Genomic DNA, 12,340 nt, shown 5'->3' with positions numbered 1-12,340 from the left:
GCTATTTATGAAGTATTCACGTGTTGAAAGAGAGAGAGGGAAAGTAGCAGATCAGAAAGACATAGGAGAGCAAAAGTCAAGAGTAGTTAAGAAGAGGCAAGGAACAAGGAGGAGAGGTGTAGAAAGCTGAAATCTGCAATAAAAAGGGTTTAGAAGATGAGTTTGTTGTTGAAAGAAGGGGGAAGGTGTGATCCAAGTTTCAGGATAATTTTGGCTTAAGTTGTCTTTCCACAATAGGAGTTCCGAAACCCCTCTGTGAGGACACAGATGGAGAGATCAGAAATATCATGGCCATTAGAGGTGAAAAGAGGGAACTACCGGTTTGGAGAGATCTTTTATCTCCACAGCTCCTGACATGTTACCTGCAGTGGACGGTCAGTCGTCTTCCCGTCTCACCAATAAATAGCTGAGCATTTTATGAATGTGGAGCAGTAAATGAGTTTGCTGGAAATGCATGATGTCATCGGAGTGGCCCGGAATTGTCCAGGGCAGCTTACGGAACGGGTTAAGGTTTTTCTTTCTTATTCTTTTATTACTGAAAAGAGAAGGAAAAAGACACAATGTTTCTGCTGGAGAAATGTTTCTGTTGCAGGGGAAAGTGCCTGGTGTGGATGGTAGCTGTGGGTGGTCAAGGGAGCTGTGATCAAGAAGGTTGTGCAGATAAGGTGGTCAACGTTGTGAGATGATGTCAGGAAAGGGGATTCAAGTTGAAGATTCAAGTTGATCTTATAACATAGGGAAGATTTCTTTGATTGTATTAGATTGGTAGTGAAGCAGCAATAAAATGCAATTGCAAGTCCCAGAATTTGGGCTATTTGTGCCGATGATCTGAGGGCTAATTTTTGGCTCGGGTAAGGGCTCTTTCAATAACATTTTTACAATATGTACATGTAACAAGATAAATAACCTCAAGGAAGTCACTTAAAAGCCAATAGGAAGTGTTGTAGTAATTTGTACATTATTGTACATCCATCCATTTTCTAACTGCTGCTTACAATTCGGACTTGTAAGAAGGACAGACAGACATGACCATATACTGTATATGCACACGCTCACACCAGGGCCAGTTTTCCCAGTAGCCAATTAACCTACCACTATGTTTTTGGACTGTGGGAGAAAAACAGAGCACCCAGAGGAAACCCATGCAAACTCAGGGAGACCATACAAACTCTACACAGACAGCACTGCAGGGCCCCATAAAGAACCCAGGGTCCCAGTGCTGCAAGTCAGCAATACTAATCACAGCGCTACCGGTGCTACCACCTATCATTATAGATCTGCCAATCAAATCTATCTGACTCATTATCAGGTGTTCTTCATTATTAACATCATTTGTTCCTTTCTACACAATCCAAAAAGCCAAAAGGATACATTTCATACTACTTAATACAGATCTATCTTTATTAGGTGTCCGCATAAAATGCAATAGCTAAAACTTTAGGAAATATTTTCTGCATAAAAAAGATTGAATTGCTCAATTGCAGTTGAGCAATTCAAATATCTAAGACTTCTGCGCAGCAGTGGACATATCCCTTCTGTCTTTTGCAAATAGAAAATAGCATTTAATGTTGCAGTCTAAGTCTAAAGCACAGCAATTAAAATTTCTAAAGATGAGTCAGACTGAGCTCTATTTTAAGCACACTATACTGAGGAAGTGAAGCAAATACATGGTTGAAACAAAGCAGGACATTTGCATTGAGAAATGTTAAGGCTGCTGCCATTTGATTTTGTTTGCTCTTTGTTCAGTGTAAATTAGTGAAGCACATTAATGATAGAACTATGTCTTGAGGGTGCATCTGAGTGGAAGATGCAATACGCCGATATAGAAGAACTCGGAGCATGTTTGACAGCAAGCCAAAATAGTTCATTACTGTTGTAGCTGGTTCAAAGAACTCTATAATATATATATATACATTATTGACTTTTGTACAGTGAAAATGTTATTAAGTTAAAAAATAAAGGCACATTCAGTGATTCAGTTTTACATTGTGTCGTTTTGAAATATTTTATACACCTTTGCTGGTTGTCTTCTCTATTCCTAGCCATTGGCACAGGCTTCTCACTCACTGAAAGAGCTGTTTCCCTCTCTTCATGGATCTGTCTGGCCGCAGAATATTGCTTGACTGAAAATTATATTTATGCATGGTTAGTTATGCATATACTTTCTTTTATACAGTCATGATGTATCCCTGTTTCAGGAAACATTCATATAGAAATTAATCTGTTATCATATGTTATGCTGATAGCATATGCCTATAGATATAGCAGGAAAAAATACAAAGTAATCTAATGAACTTGCCATTAACATGTGAAGTCTGCATTCCCGAGGAATTCACAAGTTATTTCGCTACTTATTTTGTCCAAATGATTGCATATTGATTTTGTGCTCTTTTCACTTGTCACCACAGTGCATATTTTAATAGTTTAAGGCTGATGGAGAAAATGAGATAATTTATACAGGAGGTCTGGGAAAAGAACTGGAAGCACAAGTTCCTTAGAAAGAAGATCTGAAAAAGAATCCGGAGCCCACGCTCTGTGCAGGCTCAGTTGAATCACACACGTCTGTGGGCAGTAACACAGAGAGTCTTTTAAAGACATAAATCCTGACATATCCCAAGCAGAGTTTAGAATGCAAGCCTTAGGCCTTTTTTTTTGAGGTTTTACTTCACTTCCTATTTATATACATTATGCATTTGAGTAATTTCATGGCGTAGAAAGTAATCATAGAGTACAGATAGCAATCGGATAAGAGAAATTTGCAGACAAATTTGGAAATTTTCAAGAGAAATCTCAACTTGCCTTTCACGGATATATAGACATCCCCAAATTTTTTTAGAGATATTTGAAAATAACTTTAAGATATCCGTGTAACATTTTGTGATCTCATTTTTCTTATTTCATTCAACTTTTAAGAAATATGTGGTTTTACCTAAGATGCTATAAAAACAATAAGACTTTATTCTCTGATATCCTAGAAAGAATCAGTGATTTCTGTGTTTCAAAGACATCTTGTAATATTTAGCTATTTTGAGATGACAATGAATGCTAAGTTATTTTGAATGAATTTGAGACAGAACAAACAAAATATATGTCAAAAGATCCTTAAAATAAAAATACTTGACATCCTTCAAACATTTTCCTAGTATTTATTTTAAGATATCTCCAATCGATAATTTGCTTTGACGTAGTGTTTGACCCTTGGCTTCATACTCAGGTTGTTGTAAGCAGACAGCAGCCAGAGGGCTGTCAATTACAGCACTATGCCTTTGAGGATCTGCTGGAAATGGAAACAAAAATGGCAAACACATACTGAAACCACGATTGACCAGCCCAGAGGGCAGCTGACACACTGAGACTGGAAATACTGTATCTGATGAATGACACACAAAGAACTGGAGGTCGAGGTTTTATTTGTAGCCGAACGTCGCATTACAGTACACGGGTTTTATTAAAATGCCAACAGAAATCCAGATAAAACGACCTGGGCACGGAAGGGGCAGGTTGGTGTTTAGTGTTTAGCTAAGATCTTTCAAATTAAGGAAAGGTACAAATGAGAAGCGGTCATTTGGACCATCTGTCAATTTTGGTTGCTGGTGGCTCATGGATCTTAGGATCTCAAACACCATCAAGCCATCAGCTCAACGTACTTACTGTAGGCTTGTTTAAAAATGCCACCATTCTCACGAACAAACAGTTGACACTTCAGCTTTTATTATTTCAAGGTTACATTCAGCAAGTTTTGTTTCACCTGACTTTTTGAAACTCGACGTGAAATTCGGTGCCCTTACAACTCTCTCGTTAAACTGGTTTGGAAACGTCGGTTCTTAATAGTCAAGGGTTTGTACATTCAGGGGAGCGGTAAGGGGCTGTCTTTTCTAAAACACCACCTGGAATGTGTGAGCGTTAATGGCAAGTGGTCCTGTAGGGGGCAGTCTTGTCTCATGACCCCCATTCCCAAACCCATGCCAGATTTGGTAACCAGGGACACTCTTCTGTACAAGGTGCCATCCTTTGGATGAGACATTAAATTGAAGTCCTGACTATTTGATTATTAAAGAACCCATGGCACTATTTGTGAGTTTAGAGTTGTTCATCTTGGTTTACTGGTCAAATTCCACTTGGGCTCGTGCAGTCTGGTCAACCTAAAGCTTCCCCTTCATGAAATTAGTCAAGGAATTCCTGTCTTTGTCCCCTTCTATGTGTAACAAGTTTTGAGATATAAAAAGCAGTACAGTGTATAAAAGCAAGGAGGTGTTTATTATTGTGCATCTTTGGAATGTCCTGTAATGTGCCCTCTTTCATTTGGTCAATGTGTTTTCAAATGTGAGCAGTGTGGCTTTACTGCTGAACCTCCAACTGCTCTTTCACGTTGACATTTCTCAGGTTTCTGTCCATCTTCAGGCACAAAGATGTCTTTTGTTCTTGGGTCTAACTAACCACAGCCAAAAACCCAGCTTGCAAAGATGGATGGAGACTGAAATATGTTTAAGCTGCACTTGGCTGCATCCATGTGTGAATGTGTCAACGGAATCAACTGTCCTTATAGATAAGATAATATCACTTTATTGGCCATATACAATTTCTTCTATTAGGAATTTGTCTTTTTGCATACCCCAAACTGGTCTCCATGAGACACACAGACAGGGAGAGAGAAGCCTGGGGTCAGAGCGCAGGATCTGTACAGCCATTGTACAGCGCCCCTGGAGCAGTTGGGGTTAAGGGCCTTGCTCAGGGGCCCAGCGGAGTAGGATTCCTCTGCCGGCCGCGGGATACGAACCGGCAACCTCCCAGCCACAGGCGCAGATCCTTAGCCACAGAGCCGCCACACCACCTGAAAGGAAAGTACAGCTGGATTTTCTAGTGCAAAAGCTGTGACACCATGCTAGATTTGCCTCCTTTTTGTGCGAGAAAATGTACACTACATGTATTTTATTTTATTGTTTTGTTTTCAATATTATACTAAAATATGTGGTGTGAATAATTGAATAAGGGTGTTCACAAAAAGAAAATCAGGTCCCTATACCACTTGCTTTGCAAGCAGACTGTGAATTTAAAAATTACACACCCCTTATAGTCAAGTAAGACCAAACAGATCTAAGCATGTTTTTTTCTTTGTCCTCAATCACAGTGAGGCAACAAAATAATAACCGAGCTACAAACCTAAATGGCTTAAATACTTTAGAATGTTTTAAGACAAACAAAAACAAGAAAAACAGTAATTTATTGATAACAAATCAAAAACACCAACACACAAGGTCTAGGACCATTTTGTACAGATATTTACTAAACTGTGAGTTCCAGATCACTTCTTTCAACAAAAAATCTAACTTACCCTGTAACTGAGGTTCAAGTAATGTAGTAAAGGAAAGAGAAAGAATATGTGTCCGTAAATATTTTCACAAAAATAAGGCAACAGGCCCTTACATAAAAACAGAAAATTGGTCTCTTTAAATGCTCCAGATCTCAGGAGTGTGGTCTAATTGTCAGGTGTGCAAAGGTGGAGCTCTCTTACGGTGCTGAAGCTAATCTTTGTATTCCCTGTTCCCCTTAACAGTTTTCCCCCCATTCACTGTATTTTATTCTGCCTTGAGGCCCAGTTTTTCTCTGTAACATCCGTATGAAGTGTTGCTTACTGACCTCACTAAAAATGATCCGTTCACTGTTAAATGTTGGCATTGGGAATGCTGAAGCCTGCAATGTGGGCCCAGTCAATGCACTGGTCTCCAGACAAAACAAGAAACAAGACATTTTCACAAAAGCAATAGCAAGAAGAATCCATTTAAAGCCCTGGTGGTATTGATAAAAGCAGTTTGATTCAAGCCTATGAACATAATTTAGAAACTGCAATTATTTGTATAGGCCACCAGGGAACAGGTGAACTGATGCTTAACCCTTTTAATTAACACTTACCAGTTCCTATCTCAGGGCAGGCATGAATACCAATAGACTATCTACAGGGTGGTAGTTAAGTGCGTCTAGTGAGTTATTTTCACCTTTCTCCCTTCAAATTCTTCATTCTAATGGCAGAATAAGTTTATTTTTCAAGTACAGCTACTCTCAGTAATCCAGTATAATTTACAATAATGATTACAAAACATATAAGGCTTTCATTGTTGACAGCTGTAGAGCCATTTAGGTTATCTCACACTAAACAACTCTGAAGTGAAATTCAGGTTATTTTGTGGTATTTTCAAATGCAATATTATTTTGTTTCTACTTAAAAGTAATACAGTTTGACATATGCCGCGATGAATCGCATCAGCACCCAACCAAAATATTAGCCACGGGTAACTGCAATGTTTGTTTTTTTTCTGTACAAAAACAATTAAATGCTTGCAATGTGTCAAACCCCTTGTTTTAGCAACAAGCCATTGCGAACAAGCTAAGTGAGATGTTTATACTGTGTTAATGGATAAACTCTCAGGTCTGTGCAGCATCTCTGTCGCTCAAACCTTGTTATTTGCTTAGTTGTGGAGATTGCAGGGGGAGGACATGAAAATCAGAAAACTCAGAGAAAGCCAGGGTGACAATACTGCTCCAGCAGAGGTCCCTGCCCCTCACATGTAGAGACAATAGTTCAGTCTCAGTTTCATCTCACAGATCTGAATGCAAATAGTAATCAAATATATCAAAGTGTTTATAGAAAGGAATCATTTATAGATGCCAGCATTAAAGATCTCTACAGCCATGCACAGCAATGTATCAGTTCACAGCGTGGAGCTATTGGATTGCATTATTTGACCCCACTCTGTACAGACTTAATATCTCAACCACTAGCTTGCCTTCAGCAGTTTGTTGCTGAACTAGTAAATAATATCGAAAGCATGACACCAGCCATAGATGTTAAAACGGAGATGGGGAGAGGAATCTTTTTTCTTTTGAAAAAAAACTTGAAGCAGGTTTCCTCAGCTCTTCAGATGCTATGAATTTTAGGCCCATGACTACAGAGGGCTCCTGGGCAACATTATTGACGTCTATATACAGTATGGCCAGCAGACATATCACCCTACAACTCACAACTGGCAGCCCACTGGAGCTCAGCAGGTGTGAGTCTTGTCAGTACGTGGATGGGAGACCTCCTGGGAAAAACTAAGGTTGCAGCTGGAAGAGGTGTTAGTGGGGCCAGTAGGGGATGTTCACCCTGCAGTCTGTGTGGGTCCTAATGCCCCAGTATAGTGATGGGGACACTATATACAGTATGCAGTTTCACTGCTGTTGCATCATCCAGGTGGGGCTGCACATTGGTGTTGGTGGAGGGGAGTCCCCATTACCTGTAAAGCACTTTGAGTGGAGTGTCCTAAAAAGGAATACATAACTAAGGAATTATTATTATTATTTCAACATATTGTCTTTGTATTTCTGAGGCTACATTTCAGTTCATTTATATATCATGTGAGGATTCTTACATTTCTGTTATACTGTACTCCAAACTATATACTGTATGTCATTCCATTTTGAAATTAAAGACTATTGTTTTTTTTAAATTAAATATTGTACTGCTTCTATAGAATTTCTACATAAATTTAGATAAAATATTAGTAAGAAACTAACAAAACAGATTGTACAATAGCTCTAAAATGTTAGAGAAATTAAATGTATTGTTCCTGCTTGCAAGGTTTTTCGTCAATGGTTGAAAATCAGAAGGCTTTGTGCAGACTACAAATTCATTTTGTTTAAATTAAATGAATACATTGAATGTTGAATTAATTCAAACCTGAATAATACAATAATAAGGGCATCTGAATAAAGAGTGTATCATCAGTGTCTGTAAAAATAAATTTTAATGAGATTTGTGATCACATATAGGATATGTACTGTATAAATAAAGATTGTAAATACAGTTTCTGGCTTCAGGGTTTAAGGGTGCTCTGCTAGTCAGCTTGACATAATGTTCTCAGACAAATCAGTGAGCAGCAAACAACCTTAGTTAAATCACAATTTAAAATGTAATATATTACCATTTCTTTCTTCACAGCCTATACGTTTTCCACTTACATTATATTCTTAAAGTGCAAGATTATTTTTTAAAAATCACAGATGTTTCCTCTATGAAGAAGCTTACCATCTTCCTGTTGACTTCCGGTGCTGTACTGAGGCCAAAGATAAAGTGTATATTGAAAGACCATGAAAACCAAAAATAAACGTACTGTACTGTTGTACCTTTAAGAAGCCCATGAGACTTAATTGACTCAGCACTATCCCTGTTGCTATCACATGAAACAGGCAGGAGCTGGTAAGAAAACATGGCTGTTACTTTAGAAAAGGCACCATCAGTAAAAATTAATAAATAAACGTGTACAGTTTAAGAGTAGAAAACTAATGTCCTTAAACACTTTGCTTGAAAAGGGCTGACTTCTAACATAGATGATGGAATATATCTTGCAAACATGGTGATATTTTATGTTGATCCCATTTTTTAAATATTTTTTTCTGTATCATATTTTATTTTATATGTATAAAGAGGATGGGACTCCCACTGTGATAAGCAGATTCAAAATGGCTGTATGGGTTTGTAGATAAATCTTGAAGCTTGGGTCTGTGTGGCCATTACTTTTTTTTTCCATTTCAGATCGAGCTAGGAAGCTTTATTGTTTTTTTGCTTGTTATTCTTTTATATAACTAAAGCGATTTACACATGCAACATTCTGATGACCACAGACAAACAGTTGTACTGTCAGAGAGTGTAACATTCTCTTTTTCGCTCTTTCAGTTTTATTCGGTGCTTTCATTCTCGTCTAACCATTCACAACCACAGTGACATTGCGGTCAGAACTGGGTGGGAGAAAAAAGAAAATTTTTAATATGTATACTGTACCTGTAAAATCTATGCATTGATATTGTACAGACCTAATGAAAAGAATGGATTTAAATACATTACTATGTGGAAAAATGTGATTAGGCCCTACAGATTGGCTGAAGGAGTGACAGATGGAAATGGGATTTATTCTCACTAAAGAGGTAAAAAATAATTTGAGCATAATAACCTTGTTCATTTAAATATGTCTTTAAAGCAGTATATTCAACCTTAAGAATGGGATAAGAGCTTGTCCCTGCACTTGGTACTCAGTAGTTTTGAGTCACTCCACTATTGAAATAAAAGAACTGTGGTAGAATAAATGTTGCTCTTTATAATGCAAAATAATTTAAATCATGCAGATGTTACTTAGGAAACATGGATATGTGAAAATTCTTCTAAACACCTACTGTTCCAACTAGCACTAAGGATTATTGTGTGAAATACACATTTAAATTGTAAATGAATGAAAAGAAATACTGATGTTAATTTCAGTCATTACTAAAACATTAGAAAAACTGGTTGTCTTTATGTTTTCAGAGTTCTATTTGTTCAATTCTAAATAAAGTCCATTTTTAACAGTACCACATACGTGTATTTTTGATATATTCTAATGCGATATATAACACATACTGTACAGTACAGTCATATTAACTTTGTATACTGTTTGTAGTACATATTCAACATGCCTTTGTGGTAATGATATCAGTGTGCGTTAAATCATTTCACACTGAAGAGATAGCAAGGTGTGTGAAGTTCTGTCCATGACTTTATATTAACAGTGCTGTAGAACGTTTCTATTTTAAAAAGCCATCTGTTTCCATAGTGACATGGTCCTTCCTGTTAGAATTTTCCTGAGGAGTTATATATAGGCTATTTTATATTTTAAAGAAACGATAATAATGAAAAGAAGAGTCCCGTGTTTTATTCCAGCCTGTGCACTAATCCAAAAAAAAAGAAGAAAATACATAGCAGTCTAGGTTATTTTCATCCCAGTATTAGGCAGACAAGACTTGCATCAATGGTTAATTTAATACTATTACGTTAAAAGCTCACATCAGCTTTGACTGCAGTTATGAAGCATTAATTGTGAGATCAGAAGGCCTATCCTATCTGTGTCAACATGAGGGTGGGAAGAGCTCACATGCATAGATTTCCTGTTGAATTGCTCTCCTGGTCCTACCGAGTTGTGCCAGCAGAAGCAATTAAACACAGGGACTGGACATCTGGCAAAAAAAGTACTGCATTCTTTTAACAGAATTCACCAGAGAAGAGCTATCATCTTTTTTTTCATATACTGATGCAAGCCTCGCTGCACCATTAAAATTATCGCTTTAAATGATTTGGGATATACCGATTACCGAAAAGGGGGAATGGGTGACTAAAAGATCGCTTTTTTGCCCAGTGCCCTAATATTAGAAGACAAGTTAAAGTGCTGGAGAGAAATGGTTCAACTCTTTTTTATATACACTTAATCACTTGGATCAGGAAATGTTGCTGGTATTGATGAAATCACGAGTGATGTTGCCACAGATATTTTATTTTTCTGGATGGCTTGATACAGCCTGTGAGGTAAGAGCAAAATTCATGTTACCTTCATGAACAGATGTGAGACAATATGATCTGCAACAGTTTAGTTTTGGGTTTTTTTCTGTTTTAAAAATGAATGCAGGCTAGGTATCAGTTTAAATCCAACTGCTTTTTATTTGTTTTAATATGTAGTTCATACAGAAAAATATGAAGGTGTTTAAGAAGAGGTTATTTGCAGAGAAAGACCTCTTTAAAGTTTTTAGGGTTTGTAAACAAGCATTTCTTTTATAATTTTGTCAATAATTTCAGTGCTTATTATGTCTCATTTCTGAGGGTGCCAGTCAAGATTCAACCCAATTGGACTGCAAACCCATCTGCCTGCAGAAGAATATTTTGGTTTGCAGTACATGAAAGCACAGTTTAGTTTCTAATGAAGTATATCTCTAGATTGTTTTCAAGTTCTTAGAAATCATGTACCATTTATGTACAGATGCAGTTTTCAGGGTATTGCAATCTATGTAGTGCACATTCATGTGGTTAAGTATAGTATATACGTTAACATTAAATAATATTTAATTTTGTTTGATGTGGCACACTGTTTCATTTCATATTGCACAAGAAGAAAGGGAAAGCAGGTTTGCTGGGGGCCGTTTCAAAGAAAAGTTTCAAGGATAACCACTGTGTCTTAAACAGAGTTTAGGTCCGCTGATGCTGCAGGCCACAGATGTTAGATCTTGTGTTTCTTCGGTCTTCTTCTATAGCTTGGTCAGCTTCACAGGATACATCATTGTCCATTAAAATACATCTGTCTCGGGTGTTGAATACAGATGTCATCTGGTAATAATTGTCCTAGACAGTCTTGTTACAGCATGTACTGTAGAACCTCCATTTCCTTTTCCTTAGAAAACTATTAAATATGGCTTATATCACATCCTGTCCCATGACGGATAAATCCTTATTCTGCCTTTGCTTGGGAATGGCTCAGAATTATGATTTTGCTGAACAGCACCAGACCCATACACAATGAGAAGTGTGAAAATCGGGACTGCTGCAATACACCTGTGGGTACCGAATTCTAAGTTAGAAAAAATATACACTCATGTTTCATATGAAGTGTGTAGAAGCAGTAGAAAATATTATGTGTTAGTTGAGTAATGGCAGAATGATTGCTGTTTACTGTCTGAGTTTCTTGGCCTCATGTTCTGCAGTGTTTTTTTACAGGGCAAGAGGTGACAGTCAGGATTATTTCATTACAGATTTGCCTCTAGATTAAACTGATACAATGGTTTCAGAACCATTTCAGACGATTCCTGGGCTCACACAGCTTAAGCAGTCATAGATCATTAACATTACATTGGATAAATGCGCAGTTGCTGTTTATTTTTGTCACTAACAAAAATGCATATTTTCACATACAGTAGATGAGTACTTTCTTAAGGAATTCATGCAGACTGGAAACCAATTATCCTCGAACTATATATATATATGTCTGAGTTTATAGAACATAATACAGCAGTGCAATACCATTCATGTTTTTTTTTTAAGCGAAGAATTCATAATGTGTGATAGAAAAGAAGAATTAATGTCTAAATAGTTTTGTAAGCAGGTTGTACAGTAGTATCACCTCATTAAAATACTGCACCTATAGTGAGACTTATAAATACGCATTGGTGATATAATGTAGTGAGAGAACATGGTGTATGAAAGAAGTTGACAGGAACCCGACTTTGTCTGATCACACAAGGGTTTTTTATCTCATTCACAGTTAGTTCTTGGGAAATACATGGGTCACTTAGAAGGACAAGCTGCCTTCCAGCTCAAATCCCAGAGACACTGATCAAGCCATCTTAATAAGCTGGTTCCAGGAAAGCATGAGTCAACATATCATTATCTGGCTAATTATAAATGAATTGTAATTAACTTTCTAATTCCAAATAATGAAAGAAAAGTATGATGACTATCTAACCACTGCTTGAAATATAAAATCTAACTAGAACAGAATGACACTTGAAATTT

At 37.1% G+C, this 12,340-nt stretch overlaps 1 protein-coding gene across 4 annotated transcripts in view; it reads left to right on the top strand.

The window, feature by feature from the left end:
• The window catches only part of dlgap1a (discs, large (Drosophila) homolog-associated protein 1a), a 239,014-nt gene that overhangs the window by 98,076 nt on the left and 128,598 nt on the right, over nucleotides 1-12,340 (top strand). Inside the window, exon 1 of one of the 4 annotated variants that reach the window (XM_015353461.2) lies at nucleotides 10,285-10,366. The exons of the other annotated variants lie outside the window; for them this stretch is intronic. The gene's annotated coding sequence lies outside the window, so the exon portion shown is untranslated. Of the gene's footprint in view, nucleotides 1-10,284; nucleotides 10,367-12,340 lie in introns of those variants that run through there. 4 annotated transcript variants of the gene reach the window in all.

The sequence above is a fragment of the Lepisosteus oculatus genome, chromosome 6 (assembly GCF_040954835.1).
Source record: "Lepisosteus oculatus isolate fLepOcu1 chromosome 6, fLepOcu1.hap2, whole genome shotgun sequence".
NCBI lineage: Eukaryota > Metazoa > Chordata > Actinopteri > Semionotiformes > Lepisosteidae > Lepisosteus > Lepisosteus oculatus.
This window is presented reverse-complemented; position numbering and strand designations above follow the sequence as displayed.